Source organism: Typopeltis vanoorti, chromosome 7, assembly GCF_054136105.1.
Source record: "Typopeltis vanoorti isolate ZY-2024b chromosome 7, IOZ_Tvanoo_1.0, whole genome shotgun sequence".
In the NCBI taxonomy this organism is placed as follows: Eukaryota; Metazoa; Arthropoda; class Arachnida; order Uropygi; family Thelyphonidae; genus Typopeltis; species Typopeltis vanoorti.
In genome coordinates, this window is record NC_143555.1 from 20,805,905 (window position 1) to 20,826,725 (window position 20,821).

The 20,821-nt window shown below is 34.6% G+C and overlaps 1 long non-coding RNA gene across 1 annotated transcript in view; it reads left to right on the plus strand.

Annotated features, from left to right (window-relative positions):
- The first annotated feature begins 284 nt into the window (after window positions 1–284).
- The window catches only part of LOC150104526 (uncharacterized), a 347,326-nt gene continuing 326,789 nt past the window's right edge, over window positions 285–20,821 (plus strand). The window contains exon 1 of the long non-coding RNA XR_016548569.1: window positions 285–484. This is a non-coding gene — a long non-coding RNA (uncharacterized LOC150104526). The remainder of the gene's footprint in view (window positions 485–20,821) is intronic.

Genomic DNA, 20,821 nt, shown 5'->3' on the forward strand with positions numbered 1-20,821 from the left:
ACTAAACCAGTTTCTTGAAAGTTGATACCTGCAAACTTTCCTAAGAATTTATATTACTCCAAAATCAGTTACATCCGATATATGCGATTTTCAATCACGCTGTACCTTTACATTTCTCTCACTGAAGCCCTTCTTTGCCAGTTTGTATTATTTATGTCAGGCACGTGCTGCGCCCCGCTCATAGCGCGCGCTCTACATTTAATTTCATCATAGTTTTATTTAATAAGCGCAGCAACTAGAGAAGCATTGTGTGTAAACATCAGCAACGAAAGGTTGAAGAAAGAAGAAAATACGTTTTAATTTTCAAAATTGTGTTCTTCTCATGTTGACGTTTAGCATTTTCAGTGGCGTTTCGTTTAAGGAGCTTCTTTACCAGGATATTTCAAGTAATATCCTGAAGTGTAAAAAGTACAGTTATTATTGTTAACAAGTGCTCATATGATAATACATTAAAGGAATTATATGGGACTGAGCTGTGTAAACTGTAAGTGATATTTAAGTAACCCACACAATCTTTTTATAACTTTGTTAAAAGTATTTACAGCTTGTTATTTAAAATAATAATAATATTTTTCAACGCTGCTTTCTTTAGAAGAGTGCTTCTTGTTTCCTCAGAAAGATCAGCCGTTTAAAAGGTTCGCTCCCATTTCCGTGGGGGTTGTGACTAGTATGATAGATCTGTGTGTGTGTGTGTGTGTGTGTGTGTGTAAACAAATATTTCTAAATCTTGGATTTGTTATTCTCATATTTGCTCTCTTAAATTACTATTTGGGTATCGTTATGGGATTATCTTCATTTATGTGAAAGTAAATAGTGGGTTGAATAGATTGCATAAGTGACATTACATTGTCATTTACAAATTAAATCAAAGCCTCTGTGAATAACTACAACAAAATACAGCAAAATACTTCAAATAAAGTGTCCTGAAATTCCAATTTAAGGAATTTTTTTATTGATCGCAATGATAATGTTAAAACGTGTTTATATGCATTTATGGTGTGAACCTGAGCCAGCTCATGATAGGGTAACGATTCTTTCGATGGAAATGAGATAAACACTATATAGACTTGACATCCAAGTAGGCTCATTTCATTTTGTGGGAAGTCCTTAAGGACCATCTCCCGCTTCAAAAAATTATTTGTAATAATTTTTAAAGGAAGATATGTTGATATTCTATTCATATTCTTTTGTGGTTTCGTCTGTATGTTGCTGCAATCTTCAGAGCTTATAAAATGTAAGGTATTTTTATGTGTACAATATAACAACTTAAATTCAGTGTTGTAAATGCACTTTACAGAAGGAGGAATACTTAAGTCTTTAAATAAATTAAAATAACATTCATCTTCATACATTCTCTACGTTCTGTAGTAACTGAAAATCAACCAGAGTTCATGATGTTGGTCAGTCTGAGAATGAGTTCGGTCCATTCTCCTCAAAGGAACGGGAGATATCATCTGTCCTTCCTTGGGTGGAGGTGATGTTTCTATTGAAAGTACGATAACTATTTCTTAAGTAAATTACCTCTTACCAGTAAGTGAGTTACCTATTTTCGAAACTGATTGGCGTTCTTCAACCACCAGGCTGCGTGTTCCAATCCCGCTGTGGAAATGGTTGCCTGTGATTGTCTTTAGGTGGGAGATGAATTTCACCGTCCGATATGAGACACCAGACCCGCATAGTAGAGGCCTGCATATACTTGTAGAAGTTCCATGTATGGTCTCTGGAGTTAGGGTTACCTGACTGCCTAAAATACAATATATATATATATATATAATATATTAATATATATATATATAATATATTAATATATATAATAATAATATATATAATATATATATTAATATATATATATATAATATATTAATATATATAATAATAATATATATAATATATATATTAATATATATATATAATATATTAATATATATAATAATAATATATATAATATATATAAATTAACAAACAAGACTTTCCAATTTAGGAATTGGAAATTTCTACTGTTTCACAATTCATGTTTGACTTTGACTATATTAAACATTTATTAATAGTAGTTTGTTAACAATAATTACTAATGATATCAAGAAATCTAGATGACCAAGTTGTTAAGCTCTACTTGTATTGCTTCACCACCGATTTAAGAAAGATAGCAGCAAATGCTTATAAAACGTGTTTGTAACTCAAATTGCTTTCTCAATGTTGGCTTTAAAGTAGAAATAGTCGAAATCTGTCTGTTCGCTGTTTAAAACTTCCATGCATTTTCCTTCGATCCTAATTAACAGCTTCCTTATTAGCAAGTAGCTGACTTAGTTAAGAAAGGTAAATGTTTGCTCATTTTTCAGCTGGCATAGTCCTTCTTACTTTTTCTTTCTTTCTTTCTTCTTAGAATAAAACCAATTCGCGCCAAGTGATTCTGATAGAAATTCCTTGCCTACTCACAGACAGATCGATAATAACAAGCTGGTCAATCCTGGCTGAGTCCCTTTATTAAATTACCAGGACCTATCAGTGTGATTTGTTCATGCTTTCCCTCCATCCAGAAAAGTTAATCGCCGCTAATCACTCTTCAGGACTTGCTCCTATAAAAGTACGTCAATTACTCATACATCGCCTCCTCTTTCCATTACTTGGCCTGATTTGAAAAGCGAAGAAAAATGAAACTTCACTTTAAACGACATCAAAAAAAAGCTGCTCAGTTGTGATGGAAACAAGAACTACCTGAATTACCTTCTTCGGCAAAAACAGATTTAATGAGTGCCGTGTCTTTCTTATAGCCCAAGTTCAATAGTGTGCAGTTACAGCATTCCCCATGGCAAAGTACAAGCGAAGGACTTCATTTACTTGATTCTGCTAAATCGTGTACGGATCGTTTTGTTCTTAAACAAGACTAGGAAAAACCCGAGGGCGGAAAGGTAAACAGAATGAAGCTTCAAAAAAAGGGAAAGATTCAAATAGATAACATTTCCGCTATGCCGCGAAAGAAAACGTTCTTTCGCTGTGTCCTTATTAAGGCAACCTGCAATAAAAATAGAAGAATATCAAATTTTAAACTCAAGAATTAAATACTTAACTGTTATTTAAGAGCAATCTTAGGCACACTATATTAATATGTAGGAGGATTGTCTTGGAGCATATTTCCATAATTCTTAGTGTGTTTGAAAAAAAAACGTAGAAATAAATAAAATGAAAAACCCGCTTTATACAAATATGAAACACGCTTTATAGACCATGGGTAACGAAATTCTAGCAAATGATAATACAGACCGTGCGGAATAGAATTACTTGAATTATGTTTCACTGTTTGGTTAGCTTATAATTAAAATATTGCACTAATTCAAAATTCGGTATTTGTAGAATTCTATGGTTTTAATTTTGAATTGAAATCAAATGCATTCTTATATTCTTTGTGTAAGACTCCAGAAAGAAATTATACAAAATATTCCCGAAATATTTAAATATTTATTGAACCCTTCAATTTCATTATGTGAAAATGTCAATGAACATTCACAACATAATGCTTTAGTTGGAGTATATTTTCCAACATAATGGCAGCTTTCATGTATTTTGATCGATTGCAGATATAAAATTTACCCTAAACAGTGATAAACGTAATATTATAAATGAATGTTTAGTTTCTATGTACTTATAAACAAGAAACACACTTGTTTGTGTTTCGCAGTATCATGAAAGAACATATCATGAGAAAACTGAAAGATAATGTGTTGAAGCATCAGCGAAACTTTACTGTTATTCATTGTTGCACATTTAGTTGCATGCAATATATCTTCATCACTTTTATCTCCAGTTATGTCCACGAAGCATGACATTATTTGCATCAATGGCTGGTGAAGTTTGGCAACTGGCTTACACATCGTGACAACCTCATGTGCCTGCTGTAGTCGATCGGCTTGGCAGTGATTTATAACACCATCCATTCTTTTACCGTCTAAGAAATACCGATATACCAGTAACAACGCGGGACTGCAAACATAACAAAATTTACTTTGTGCTGTTTCCGAACAAGTTCTCGGATTTTCTTTGTATTCCGATTCCAATATGAAAGAGCAGAATCATAACCTTTTTATATCAGTTATTTCTCAGAACAGAATACAAAAACCGTCCTTTTGTTTCGGTAAATCGCATGATTCGTGAAAGTGTCGGCTTTTGTTTACTTCATCTGGCACATCACGGATGTTTAGATAAGTATCGCGCTGCTGCGTTTAGAAAATATTCGGTACTCTGTTTTAAAAATTTCCATTTTAATCAGAAAAATAAACCAAAATAATTATTGAGTTTATTTTGATGTTAGTGTACTAATAGCGAGAGATTGATCACTACTATTCGCCTCTTCAACTTCCTAATTACATTTATTTTTAATGCTAAAATATCAAATCCGTCTGCTATTTTACTGAATGAAACGATTTTTGTTGTATGGGCTGTGCTTAATCATCGGAAACTGGTAAACTATATGTATTTTGAAATATCAGATCCGTAAAGAACTGTACTCGTATTTGCATAATATTTCTGGATAGGAGCTATTTGTGATACATGAGAAGCAGCTAAGACAGTGAGGACAGTGTATCGTCTGTTAATTGCGAGGGTTCCTCTGGCCGATTCGAGTGTTTTCGAGACGAAAACCCACCACTACCATATGAGAACGGATAACTTACCATACTTTCTGAAAATACTGGGTTCAAATCCCTTCTGAGGGAATTAATTTGCAACTGCAAATTCATAATAGGTATCTTTTTACTTTTACATAATCCTGATTTTCTGTTTGGTGTCAAGTTGAAGAATGGATAACTGCTGCCATTACTGGAATGGCAGCCAAAATGGATCCTGAGAGGATAATTTATATAAATAAAATAAAATGCATGCATTAGAACTTTGTGTGAAATTACCTGAAAGGATTAAGCGGAGGTAGTAAGTAGATCATGCATATGCATGACACAGCTCTGATAAATAACTTCATCGAACTCGATTCGTATAGTTATTCGTGAAATTTTGAATAAACTGTTCAATACCAAGAAAGGCAGTTTTCTACCCATCTACTTCAAACTAATATACTATTATATAAATTAAGTGGATATTAAATTCAACATAATTTCAGAGCTAAATACAGAAACTATGAAAGTTTCGTATTGAAAAATGACCAGAAAGCTTGCTGGAATACACTCGCGGCCATACTATCCAGTTGCTCCAGCCGAACCTAATAGGAAGCACGAACGCCGAAGTGCGTTCGTGTATTGCGTATATTGCGTCCTATTGGTCCATTTTGACAAGATTTCACTGGTCTGACAGCCGTTTAAAACTCGTTGGTTTTCGTGAGAGACACTGTTTAAGTAAAGGTCTCTCTAAAAATTAGGCGATTCCCCCGGACCATTCCCTACGAGTGACCGAAAGATCAGCCATCTCAGTTGGATCCACTCAATGAGAGGCTCACACTACCACTGAGCAGGACCGCTCATATTTGAGGGAAAACATCCACCAACAAAGCCCCTCTCCGGGGAGAGTGTTTTGCTCTCCCTGGCAAAATGCTCTCTCAGGCAAACTCCCCCGAAATCCAAGCTGCCCTTATCGGGAACCAGATTCGGAAGAAACCTAAGAGAGCAAAAACTCTCAGTACCAAGGAACTCGAATCGTCAGAGAGGTGTACTTTCCGTAAGCGAACTGTCGGTCGGTGCCTGAAGTTTTTACTAAAGTAAAGAGCTAAATGGCTTCAATTCGGCGATGCAAAAGTGCATAAATTAAGTGGATATTAAATCCAACAAAATTTCAGAGCCGAATCCAGAAACTATAAAAGTTTCGTATTGAAAATTGACCAGAGAGCTTGCGCAAAAACACTCGCATTGTGTTGGATTTAATATCCACTTAATTTATATAATTTTGCATCGCCGAATTAAAGCCTTTGGGCTCTTTATTTTAGTAAATAATATACTGCTAAATGAATTTGACAGTTTACTGATGAGCGAGTGGTATTTTTCCCTGGTCAACACGCTGTGGGTTTCAATCCCAATGGATGTTTATGAGAGATTTTAGGTGTAGATGAATTTCATAATTTGTAAGATCGCCATCGCTCAACCACAGTACCAAAGTAAAGGCGTATAGTGAATTTTGGATGGATTCACATAAAAATATAACTAACTTTCGCCATTAACGTTAATATTTCAATGTGTTTATTGGCCAAACTAATACACTTCCGGAATATTCAGATGACCCAAAATACATAACACTCAAACCATCATTCTTATCGCTATCTATTTAATGGAGATAAACTAGTAACCTTTTAGTAAAAATAAATAAAATTAAAAATCAGTCTCCTTATGGAAACTAAACGAGATTTGCACGCATTTTCCATAACTTTTTAAGATCAGACACTATCAACTTCATGTTTCGTTCTAAAGGTCTTTTTTTTTAATCCCCGGCCCTAAGACCTGCACTGTCCTTTTAAAACCAAATATTGGCCTATTGATTGTAAGATCTTAAATTGGGGCACACTAATAAAACAGCCTTCGGCTTCGCGAGAATTCTCTATACTTCAGGATATCGGCTACGCTGGATATTTTACAAAACAGATGAAGAAAGAAATCACCAAAGAAACGCCCAAAAAAGTAACTTAAACAAAGTTTGTTTTTTTTGAAGCAAAAGTTTTTGAAAGAACTGTTCCTTTTACGAAAAAAGTCTCCTCCAGAAACCTTCTGTTTAAAGATAGGAACAGCCTTAAAGGGGGAGATTTCCAATATCGCAGAGATACTGGAACCTCTGGCAAGTGCTCTCAAATCACACAGTGCGTGAATGTCCGATGTCGGATGGTTCGTAAAAGTAAAATAAACTTAATTTTTTCATTTGTTCAAGACTTTTTTTGGGGGAATATTTCTTCTATTGGCTGTTTCTTAACAATACAAGAAATTGAAATTCTGGGAATTTTTCTGCGGGTTGTTATGATTCCTCTGCTAATCCTAAAAACATTTCATCCCACGACGGCTTCAAAGAGAGTGTTTGGTGTCTCATCCATAAAAGTACCAGAGAGGGTTTAAAGAAGAACTATTTGTTTTCGAATGGTATTCATGAAAAATTCTTTATCTTTCATGTGCCTTCAATGTATTTAGATAAAAGTGTTTACATGAAGTGCAGAAATTTTTCGAAAGAGTTTGGTGTGTTCATGTGTGCGTTTTCTAATCTGATTAAGACTTCTCATCTCCTTTGGATATTTATTTATCGAACTTATTTGTGATTGGTCCAGTGGCGACTAGTACATAAACACTGCGACACTGCAGCACCTCCAAGGAAAAAATTAAAAAATGAAATTTTGTTCGTGTTATAAATAATAACAATGCTTACAATATTATATAAATGCAGTGCATGTTAAAGGTTACAGCTTATATTTCGACATTGATTGAACAGTTAATAATTGGAACTGTTCGTTTAATGCTTTAAATTACGAAACAAATGCACTGCGATCTAACGCCGATATTCGTTTGCGCTTGTCATTGCACGTTACATCATTCCCAACTGTAACTGCTCAAATGGCAGTGTATCTTTGGTATGCTTCCGCGCGAGATGTGAAACGTTTATTATTGGTACGTGTGAGAGGTGAACAATTTTTTGTAAATCTCATTTTATTTTGTTAAAATAACATATAATTATTTATTTATTATAGATAAAAGGCTGAATTATGACGAGTGTCACTGTTGAAAATATGAAACTAATTATATTTTTTCAATTATCGTTACACGAAACAAATGCACTGTGATCTAACGCCGATATTCGTTTGCGCTTGTCATTGCTATTGATACGAAGCTTTCTTTGGTGTTTGTTCGTGGTGAGGATGAAATATTTTTAATATGCAAATTTATTTATTAATAAATTCGTTACTGATTAGGGGGAGGGGGGGAGTTTTTTTTTTTTTTTTTTTTTTTGTATATGTGCAGCACCCCACTTAAATTTTCACCGGTCGCCACTGGATTGGTCCCACACTAAAGGTAATATACAAATACAAACGTAGGCTTCTCGCATGCAGGAATATCCGCATTCAATAGTAAGCTAGAATTTACCATTTGCTCTTCCAAGTTATTCTCGTTCTTTTACTTTGAATATAATAGTTTTGACCTGTTTAAATGTGAAGGAAAAACCTCTCATTCCATACAACTCTTTGAAAAATGTCACTGAAACAAGGAATGGGCACAATGTAAAAATAGGGTGGCTCTAGTTTTTTAAGTACCACATGCCAACAAATTTAATATGTTTATTTACTTTCATTTTCCTTAGGGTCGGTTTGTATTAATGTGATTTTTTATTAAAAATAAATAACAGAGAATGATAATCATGTTATTTACTTGTTATTCTAATTACTACTAAATAAAAGATAATTTCCTTTCTAAAAGTAACAGAGCTATGTAACGATGACAAGACATGCAGCTAATGAATCTTGGATATCAAACAGATGACCTTGAAGGTGTGGGGGATAGGGGTAAGAAGGAAGTAATAGGAACAAAGTTCAATATTTATAATGACTGTCGTAGTTCCTTCTTCCTTTTTTCCCCTCGTATGTTCTAGTCAATGGTAATGTCTGTTTTATTCTTCAGATATAACTTAGGGCTGTTCTTCTAATGTTCCTCCATCTTTCTTCTGTACTTGAAACAGTGAATTTTTTGTTTTATGTACTCCTAATTCTAACCCTTTAAATTGCATCAGCAACGCAACTTGTCCATGCTTAATCCCATGAAAGAGGGATAAGCTGCTATAAGGCTTATCATTGTTGAATGTTTTTTATATTTTGTGCCGTTTTGAGATTCTTAAACCAAATCAAAACGAAGTGGTGATTGCATTTGCCGAAGAATGTAAACATAGCGGTTTTGCATTTTTAATTTGATGAATGATCAACATTGAACGGAATGAAGAGAAAATGTTTGTATGGACAAAAAATGAATATTCATCATATGAAACTACAGGGCGTAAAATAAATCACAAAATGCTTCCACATATTGGTAGGTTTTTTCGATGATGTGCTGATGTAAGCCATTAGTGGACTATTAGTGAATTGCTTCGATGTTTTCTAACTAATCAGAAAACCAGTTGGCGTCAATTTTTGCCAACTATGTTAAGTGTTATATCAAAAGGAAGCCCACTAATAGTGTTAAGCACAAAATATGTATTTATTTTCGTTAGAATTTCAGGACGTTCTGGTATTTTGTAGTTCTTTCCTTATATCTTAAATGCAAATCAGATTAATTTACAATCGGATATTTATTTCGATATTCGTTACATTTCGTTAGAAGAGATTGCAATATTCACAGTGGACATTAAGTTACTCATTCTGGATGTTCTCTGAAAGGAAAAAACTGATAATCTAACTTTTCTTGACACAAGTACAGGCACTATTTGGTGTGGTGATATTGACCTAAAACAACTTTGCAGCAGTTGCTCAGTTGTGGAACTTTCCAATAGAGGAGATTATTAAGATGTTTAGGTTTCATTAATTATTCCGGCATTCTTCTAAATTTAAATTGGAATTTAATTCTAAGTGAGAGCTTGTGTAGCTCAGTAGAAGTGGCGTTTGTACTCTTCAGCGCTTGACAGCAGGAAGAAAGATTTGATGGTTCAAATCTAGTCGACGACTAGAGGAACTTTTTCTAAGCCTTTTTTCGGCCGGTTCCCGAGTTATTCGATCTCTGTCATGGGCTAGCGGGTTTTTTCTCCCGGAAACTCGGGTTTTTCGTTCTCAAGAAAATCGACCTTAGAACCCACACTATTTTCAGACATTAAAAATATTGTGTTAGGGTTAGAGACCACGAGATGGCGGCACTAGCTTGCCGCCTTCTTCACTGCGTACCGATGAATCAGTGATAGCCTTGGGCCAGCTATCTCTCTGATTGGCTACCATTGGAGATTGAACCGCCTACTCAGTCTCCAAAAGTTAGATAGTGTAAACGGCCCCGCCAACTCCCTATACAGGAACAACATAGGCGTTAGCTAATTATTTTTTGTTTACCATAGTTTTAGTCGCTTTAATTCATTATTTTTTCTTTAATTTACAATAAGATAACCTAACCTAACCTAACCATATATCACACCAACCACCCGTTTGGACAGAACCCACATTGATTTAAATTTCTGCATAAAACAATCAAGGGATGATGTGAATCCTCTGCACAAATTAATTATTCAAACTGTTTTAAACAGTTAGGAAATTACTGTGGTTTGGGGAAGAACAGACAGGTAAAAAAGTCTTCCAAGGAAATTTTAGTAAATATCAAAGATATCGACGGTGCAATGCTTACGTATTTGGGGATCTCTGGAATCGGAAGACACATTTAAATCGAAACTTTGGTTAGAGATTAAGAACAAACATGGGGTTTGACTGCCAGTTCTTTTCTTTAGTATACAGTTCTTTTTTTTTAGTTCTGTAAATTAGCTGGAATAAATTATAATTCTCATCACTGCGTGCGATGAATACGAAAGTATGACTGGATATACGAAATTTGTGTAAGCTGTATTGAAATCCTCCTTCACTGGAGAATATCTCGTTATAAACGTAATTTAATATCCGTGAGTGTTTTTAGCCCCCGTAATGGCATTAAGTGTGTTACCACTCTTGCCACCTTCCATCAAGTGGTCGTTATGGACAAATACGACCTCAAACATCGTCTTTCGTTTCATTTCTCTTCACTTTTATTAAAATAAAATATGTAAATCTAATAAATAAATCGGAAGTGTCAAACAAAACCGAAGCTATGCCCCTCAGGCAATTTGGTTATTATTTGGCAATTTGGTAGGTAATATTTTGTTAAAATATTACCTACAGTTCAGAATGAAAAAATTAATCGCATGCATCGATTGAATTATTTAGATTATCAATGTACTCCGTAAAATTAATAACGATCCCTTATAAACTGTAATGTCTCTAAATGAAAGATATTCCCTGAAGTTACATCACAGAAACTAACCTTATAATCTTTGACAGTTGCGTGATGTAATGAGGCGTCTTGTTGCACTTGTAATCACTTCGAAAGCACACACTATTTCGAAACATGGTTGTCTTGCAGAGTCCATATGACGTAATTTAGTAATTAATTTGATATTTTCGTATAACTGTGTTCTAAAACTTTGCTGAAAGTGCCACTAAGTTGGTTAAAAAATGTCTTGAATCAGAAATGCCCGTTGTTTAAAATCACCGTACGGCAGTCAAACTGCACGTTTGGTCTTAATCTGTAAGGAAGGTTTCGATTTAAAAGTGTCTTCAGATTCCAGTGATCCCCCAAATACGAGCAATTGCGCCGTCAATATTTCTGTTATTTATTAAAATTTCCTTGGAAGACTTTTTTACCTGTCTGTTGTTCTCGAAACCAGTAACTTTGTAATTGTTTAAAATAGTTTGAATAATTAATTTGTGCATTCAGTTTATTCTTCTATTTGAGTAGACAATTAACTCTTTTCAGCAAAAGTCTAAAAGTGATGTATAAGTTACTTATTAACATAAAGAAAACCTCTTATCTATCCTGAAGATTTTCATGTATTAAATATGCATACTGATTAGCAGAGATGCCATGTCGCTGGTCGTGGAGATTTGTTCCATAAAGGGAGGCTATGGGGCCTCATACTCATTTTCCAGATGATTTTCAAGAGTCGATAGCGTTTCAAGAACGCAGAGAGGAACTTCAAACAGGAATTTCTGTTCTGCAGATAAAACATGAAGTTCCATTAGCTACGTAATTCCTGCATTATTAATCAACCTGAGGTTTATTATTCATTTGCTTGAAATATGAATTTACTCTGGTAATAAGAAAAAAAAAGATTCTCGTTTCATAATAAACTTTGAATTTATTAGAACGAAATTCCTTCCTTAACAATAATTATATATGGAATCTGTTGGTTTCGTTCCGGGTGAAGGGGGGGGGGGAATATATGCAGATATTTTAAAATAACTTGATTAGGCTACAGTTTATTTTTTAGAGAAGTTTTCTTTGAATGATTTATCTTGGACAAAATCTGAAAATGCTTCAGATAAGGTTTGAGCTGATAATATCTTGTAGATATTTTGGTAGGTACTGTTAGGATCCAACATACAGTAAAGAATAGGAACATGCCTTCTGGTATAAAGTAGAGATAATATAAGTGCATCAATCAGGAATACAGGAGAAATAGCTCAGTGGAAAACCCTTTTTGGACCCTCAGTGGAAAACTATAAAGTAGAGATAATATAAGTGCATCAATCAGGAGTACAGGAGAAATAGCGCAGTGGAAAACCCTTTTCATGCACTGCACTGCACTGCACTGGTCTATGACGATGAAGAAAACCGTCTATCGTAGACAACTAACTTATCCAGAACAAGATAGTTCAGAATAAACTGTCATCTGATCAGCATAAACTTAAGTAATTGTCGTCTTGAATCAGAGATATGGACCGACCAGGGGAAAGTTTGATTGATTTGCTGTATTCTTAAATAAATTGTATTTAACTAGATGCTCATACACACCTAATTCCAATAACAAATATGCAAGTGTTATCCATATTTGGTTAATGTGGACATTTATGCAATTCATGTTTTTAAATTTCTTTACGAGCATTCAGCGAAACTTACGAAATAAGCAAATTGGAACAAATTTCTTCAGTTTTTCTTCGATTTAGCATTATTGTTTACATTTGCTCTTAATAATGTAATTATAGTTTGACTTGTCACTGTTTTTTGTAGAGTGAGACTTATTGCAGTCGTGCTTTTTCTCTTAAAGCAAATGGCATTCAAAAGATTTTAAAAAAAAATCTTGTATCAGAATTTGTGTAAAATAAACTAAGGGAATGAACAAAATGTATCTGGATTTACCTCATATTAATAACTGATTTTATTAGAGAAGTGCTAAACAAATATACAGTAAAACCCCGTTTTTACGTTCCCGGAATTTACGTTTTCCTGCCATTACGTCATTTTCCATTGGTGCCGTCGTAAGGCTTATTCTTACGATATATTGTTTTCCCGCCATTAACAACTTGATGTGGACGTTATTTCCCGTGATTTGCGTTTTTTTTTTTTTTCGGGTGGCAATACTGATTTTCGAATCGATTTCTGCAGAAATATGCGCATTTCTGGTCCCAGATGGCGTTGCTTTCGGCTTAAGTTTCGTTTCAGCCATCAGGGTGACTTGCACGCTTGAAAAACAGTAATGTAGTGATGAGCGACACCGTGATTTTTCAATCACAGTACGAATTGATATTGCAGAATTTCTGTTACGTAATTAGCTTACTTAATCCACCACAGCAACTTGAAAGTTGCTTTCAAGTTGCGGTGGTGGATTATTCATGTTAGTAACATGGAGAAAAAAAAAAAAAGAAAATGTATTTCAGTAGAAGAAAAGATGGCAATTCTGCGACGTGCAGATTGGCATGCCGGAACACGTGTGCATTTAGCAAAAGATCTTGGACTCTCCGTGTCACTTTGAACACGATAGTAGAAAACAGGTCAAGCATTGAACTCAATGCAAACAATCCGGCGCTATGTCAAAAAAAAAAAAAAAAAAAAAACGAAAAGCAAAAACAATCAACAATTAAGGATTTTTTCAAATATATAAATGTAAGTAATTCTAAATTCATTTATTTTCAGTTATTAAATTTTGTAATCAAGTATGTAGACTCACATACTAGCAACAAGTCATCTTTTAGCTTTTTTTAAATGTTTTTTTTTTTACATTTCCTCCAATTACACCTTTTTCCATCAGTCCCCTGAAAATTGTAAAAAAGGGGTTTTACTGTATATAGAAAAAATCCTTGGTACAAATCTAGTAATGTTGTAAGTTAAAAGAATTTCCTTTAAAAGCTAGTCAAAATTTTATCCATTGAAGTTTCTTTTATAGGTGCATTTGTCAGTTATAAACTTACTTGGACAAGGCAAAGGCGTAAGTTTTGCAATCACACTACAGTAAGTTTTATTTAGAAAATAAGAAATAAACACAAAAAATTCAAACACCCTTAAGCTCACGCAGTTAAACAGTGTTCAAATTTTTTATTATCAACTTAGTTATCAACCCATCCAAGATCACTTTCTAATAATTGCTTCTCCCAGTTGCTGCACTTCCGCAGGTCATTAGTATTCGGGCGGAACCATTTATGAGTTCATTGAGAAAGATAAGGATTCTAATGATTCTTTCTGCATGCGGCCATTAAAAAAGTGTCCTATGGTTAAAGTAAAACTGTTTTCTTGACATTTTGGTTATACGTTTCTATTCGTGAACAACATTGGAATAATATGAATACACACGCACGTATTCTTAACCAGGTGGGTGCGTTTCTACACTCCAATCAACAAATCATTTGTTCGAATCTTTTACGGTATTGTTTGTGAGGGTGATTATCAACGTCCCATGAGAGATCACCATCTAGCTTTTGAGTTTCTGAAATGGCTTCAAAAACATTCCATGTTTAGTCTTTTAGAGCAAGGAAATCGTATTATCTACGCTTTAGTCAACCACTAAAGTGGTTTTACCATTTCCCTTCTTCAGATACCAACATGGATACAAAGAAGAAAAATAGATCTTCAGGAAAAACCCACGCGTTCTCTCTTACGTTCGCTTAGTAGAGTCATATATTACCATTCTGAACAACAACAACGACAACAACAACAACAACAACAACAACAACAACAACAAAATAACAAAATAAATAAATAAATAGCAACATAAATAATCCCAGGCTTTACAGCCTCTAACGTTTCCTGTAATTCTCAGGTTTCGGTAGCTGTCAAATCTAGCACACTCCTTCATAGAAAAAAAAAATTCACAAATGTTATGTTTTCTAATGAAATAAAGAGAATATACCACAAATTCGCAAATAGATGAACCTTCCTTGCATGCTAATATTCGTGTTAGCAGTTGCCTATTGACCATATTTGAATGTCGCTGCTTGGCCACGCATTAGTTATTGAGAATGTATTTTCTTTGCATTTCACTTTTTGGATAATTTGTATTTCATTGCAAATAACATTCATAAAGAGGGCATTCGGATTATTCACTAGGACCATGGTTGCCTGAGAGAAATTATCTCGATTTTTTTTTCCCTTTATTTTCTATAATTCATTTATTCTCATATGTTTTTCCTTACAATACAAATATTTTGTTTTATCGCATTTTTGTTTATCTCGTATTATAAGGTATTAGAATAATGAAAAATAAAAATGGTTAAGTAAAGAAACACTCGAATGTGCTTAACATGATTTATATTCTTTAAAAAGTGAAGTTGTAATTAAGTTTTGTGAAATTTCAGATTAAATCTTCAAAATTATAGTAAAATATAATCGTGTAATCCAAGAGCAACGGCTTATAACAAATATACATGATTATACAGTTACATGTAATTATTATGTAACTGAGCAATTTTTATTTATACTTCATAACACATCGAAACGAATCTTATTTCATTTTAGACGATGTCGACGTTGTGGATAGTTAAATTAGTTAGCAAGTATATTAGGAAAAAGAAATTACGAACACCACACGAACAAATCTTATGCGTAGTCCTCATGATACCCGGGATGTGCACGTCGTGATTGTTTTGTTTTCCTCAATTCTTTGGATATTAAATGGTTTTAAATTGATTGCTAAAATGAGTTTATAATGTAGCTTATATGAAGTTCTTTATTTCACTGCAATCTCGATATTGTCATATTTGGTTATTTAATACCGCGTGGAAAATTCCGAATTTATTCATTTCTATAACTCGATCGATTTAAGGCTTGATAATCGCAGATTAAATTAGATACATTTAGAGACAGAAGTGCAGGGTTTATCCCTTCTGAATACTTCAGCTCCTTCCGACCTCAGAGAACTAATCTATCTCACTATAATTCCCTCTACAGTACACGATTTTGAAAATATGTAGTGTCGTTTGCAAACATAATTAGTTTTTCAGTTGTCATCATTTTCATACACATACTTTCATTGATTCTATGTTACCAGCGCAATGACTTAAAAAATCAATCCCTAACAAATCCGATATTTTTTTTGGATAACAAAGTTGCAGGATGATTCCACAGAGATTTTTTTCCCATCTTGTAACTTTTCTCCACTGCTGGGATAAAATCCTCTCCCAGTGCGGGAGGATAGGGTCTGTTTATTCCATGATCATCGATCTTGGGAGAGTGTTCATTCACTTGTATGAATGAATGTATGACAATCACAAACATTCATGCTTAGGTGGGATTCGAACCCACATCCTCTTCGGAAAGTAGATACGCTAACCACTTGGCCAACCAAAGAGGTTACTGGTTTGTTGTTGAAAACAGTAAAACTATTAGGGTGCAATAATCTTTGCAACCGAAGTAGTCCAAATTATTTACGTCCCCAATTTGTTCAGAAAAAATCACGACACTCATTAGTATAAATATTTAATTGTTCGTATGAGGTTCACCCCCTTCTCCCCCGTCCCTTTGGTTGGGGTGGGTGCGGTCTAATCCTCCTAATGAAGGATTGGGTATGTATATTTTATGACTGCAAATCTGTGTGTGTGTGTGTGTGTGTGTGTGTGTGTGTGTTCACGGGGCCAAAGGGCTTCGTCTGTACCGACTGAGCTATGGTGTAAATATGATTTGTGTTGATGGATGTCTTCGGTAAACTTGAATTAAATTCTGTTGTTCTTAACTATTATTACACTGGAGGGGGAAACCTGATCGCCAACATGTGCACGTGCAGAATGATGGCATATTTTAATTAAGAGAGTTTAGTGCTGATATTTCTCCAGTTATACTGAAATGCGTTTCCTTTACCTGACACCTAATACGCAAGTTGTGAACAGAATGACATAACGGCGTCTTAATCCCAATGGTGGTTATCCAGCGCAGTTTGGCTTCTAATGAAATTGATGTGTCATCGGTGTTCAATGCTCTAAACAACAAATGTCTAAAACGCACTAAATATAGCCGACATTATTCATTAGATGTTGTTGATCACTTAAATATTTTTTTAAATGATCAACAACAGCGAATTTACCAACAGCGATTATTTTGAGCAACATGTAATATCCATTATCTTTCCCCTTAACTTTGGAAAGAATATTCCAATGTGGCCGAGATTTTCATTGCACCACGAAAACTGCCGTGTAATCTCAAGTGATCTTGGGTGCTTCAGGTGAAGTCAGAATACCTATTTCCCCAAATATTGAACGTATTTAACAAGAGAATGAAAAACTCTTTACTGCAGGAAAAGCTGAATATTCAGGATCAAATATTAAGAAGAGCATTTCGGTGTTTGATCGAGTGAAAGTGAGCTGGCTATTCAGATTTTTAGCTAAATTTACTTTATGGAATGATTTCTAGAAATTGGAACTGTGGATGGGAAAGTAAAAATTCAAATATGGGAAGGACATATGAAAATATTTACAGTTTTCCTAACTTTAATGTATGCATGGAATTCATGGATCTGTTTTATCAGCAAAAAATATTGCATGTTTTGTAATATGCAATCATTCATGGATTTAAACTCTAAATCCATGAATGATGGATTTAGAGTTTAAATCCATCATTCATGGTAGTAAGAAAAGCAGTGAAGCTCACGTGCGTAATAGTTTTTAATTCTTCTTTATGTAAGTTTGGAGCAGCTAATATTGAATTATATCTTCCCATTTTGGTCGGCAAGATTTTTCATGGGTGATAAGAAAATTAAGGCATTTAGTGAAGATTTACTAAGTCGTTGGAGGGATGTATCAAGAAAGATAAGATAATTGGTTGATTAGATTTAATTTTTCGAATTAAAATAATGCAAGACACACTTACGTGAATTTCATTAATTGTTTATCGAATACACGAGATAGCCTGAATCCCTTCCTGAACAAGGCTTTATTCATGGCCATAAACAACAATTAAAATAAAAGGTAGAAGTTAAAATTGTAAAAATAAAAATTATTTGGAACGGCTCATAGTCGCGGAGAATTCAGATAGCTTAAAGAAATAGGAAATAGTCTTAGCAATTTAATTACTCAATGTTAGTTATTACAATTACTAAATAATAGTAATTAAATGCCTCAAATATTTCTATAGCGTGTATATATGCTTTATATATAATGAAGCAATAATGCGGTTTAAGATCTTTTTTGCAGCTTTTCCCATTTAAGTAGGGGTCGCTGTTTGTAGTTTATTTAGTTATTCGTATGGAGTTTCCTCCCTTTCTCTCCCCCGTCCCTATTGGGGCGAGTTGAGCCCTGTCATGGGGGGTTAAGTATTTATGGCTGTAGATCCATGTGTGTTCACTTGGCCGGTTTGCCTGCTTGCGGGATGAAAAACGCCAGATAAACTGGCGGAAAAAACCCTACTGTCGCGCCCAAGACCGGTTAACTTGGCTATGGCTGAGGAAGATCCTCAACTTCCTCACGTCTTCGACGGGAATCGAACCTGGGACACTCCTTCCCCAGTCATATGGTTGCGAAGCGCAAAGCCACTAGGCTAACCGCGCGGATGCTGTTTGTAGTGAGTCTCCTCCACAACCTCCTATCTTGGGCTGTAGCCACATCCAAGTTTTTAATCCTCAAGTTCTCCTCCACCATCTCCCTCCATCTCTTCTTTGGCCGTCTGCGTTTCTTCTTCCCTTGCACATCCATCTGCATGACCTTTCTTCCCACATACGCTTCCTCCGTCCTCAACACATGACCAAATCATCTCAACCTTGCCTCCTGTATCTTTGCTCCTAAGTTCGTAACTTTCACCGTTCCTCTTACATAGTCATTTTTCGACGATCCTTTCTCGTCACACCGCACACATCCACCTAAGCATTCTCATCTCTGCTACCTCCATTCTGCTGTGTTATTTTTCCTCAGGACCACAGTTTTCATAGCATATGTCAAAGCTGGTCTCACTACTGTCGTGTAGATTTTGCCTTTTAGATTGATCGGCACCCTCTAAGAGAATATATTATTCTGAAATTATTATTATTATTCCAAAAGATATTATTCCGGTTGAAGATATTATTCCGAAAGTTAATCAATTAATATAAAATAAAGGTAGCGCGTATGCTGGTTAATTTGTCAGTTTGGTTGCGATGTGCTGACTAATCAGTTGGAATTCTCACCATATGCATTAACTGCTGATCATTTGATCCAGAAATCAGTAAGTTGATGCTTTAAGACGGTTGACTTCATATACGAATACATGGAGATTTAATTGTAAATTTGAATTCCGTAGTCAACTTAAAAGAATTTAAAGCATTCTCTTATTTAATGTTTTTCAACTTTGTAAAGTCGAATGGAAGGAGGCAACATTATAAAAATTATTCCCCAAATCCCCTAATCAACCTAAAAGTATTGGCTGAAGTATTAAAAACAAAAGCACACGAACTGACTCATTTAATTCACATGAGCCAATTTGAGAATTAAAAGTAGATTTATTTCAGAATACCAAGCTCAACTACCTTTTACGGCATTTGTAAGCTGAATTGCTCCTTTGCCAGAAATAGCACTTGCCCTTGCATAATTTTTCCTGTAGTTCTACTCTTGTTTTGATTCTCTTGTTCTGTATAGTATTTGATTTCGGCTAGAGATAAGGTTATGGTGTAAGTTAAATATGAGTCAGTCTACGTACACAGTGCAGTGTGGTGCAATCCTCCCTCCTTAAAGTTTTCGATGATGATACGGTCCCAGAAATAGGAAATCGAAACAGAATTTTCAGAAAGGTCATAGTGACTACGAACAGTCGCAAGTGCAAAGCTAAGAAAGAACTGATCCTTTTAAATACATGCAGTTGTATCGCTTTTTTTACTCTATGTTCTAATAAAGAATAAGTAAAACAAATGAGTAGCAAATGAACTAAGAATCCGCTGTATGTTTTTTTTTTTTTTTAATTTCTCACATATTGTTCGTCAGGAATTGCATTTCTGTAACTGAAGTAATTAGGTGATTAATATTTCGAAGTATTCCGTACATTTTGTGTAAATTCTACTGCTGTGTGATATTAGTAACATTAGCTGCTTTATGTTCGTGAATGAATTCTCATCTATAATGTGTCAGTAAATCGAAATGGGATTTATTGGAAATTGTTTGATTCTACGATGAGGTCAAAATCTCTACGAATAGTTTGGCAGCATTGGTCATTTAGAGAAATGTTTCGTTGTTTTCGAAGTGCAAAGTAAGGATTCACAACGCTAGAAATTTCCTTCTTATTTGGAACTTGCGATTGGTGTTCGAAGACCATCATGAATGCTCCCCGTTGCCTAATAAAATTTGCTATAGAATTTTTTTTCGTCAAAATCAGAGGAATGTACTGGCCGACCTTGAGTGAATCGCATACCATTTTAAAACATAGCTCATAGATATCTTAAACGATTTTAGTTCGATGAAATTTATCTCTATCATGAGACCACCCTGCTAATTCGTTGGTTTGGGGAGGGTCCCTGACGTGGCAAAAATATTACGCGTTTGGTCGTAGTCTTTGTGGTCAAGTAGCTCGTGTTTTGTTATAATGTGTTGGTATGAAATATAACCCATGAATCCTTCCAACTAAAGTATTTAATGGTAGCAAGTATAATTTCGAGATTAGTGATTAACTCTTCCTGATCAAGGGTTTATATGTTTAGTCTAACAGGTGATATTACAAATGGTAGTCCTTTAAGAAATGAAATTTTTAATTCAAAGACTTATCTGTAATTGCAATTAGCAGATCTGAGTGTAATATAACACGACATTTTAGCATTTATTTCATCCCGTAGTGGTGTGTGTCTGGTTGAAGCACTCGAAACTTATGCATCGGAGAAGGTTTACAGGTTTACTGCAATTCATCAAACGCATAATGATTTCCCATTGCTCGAAACACCAGTCAGTGCGTTTTTAGCAGTACTATGAATGACATTCGTGATCAAT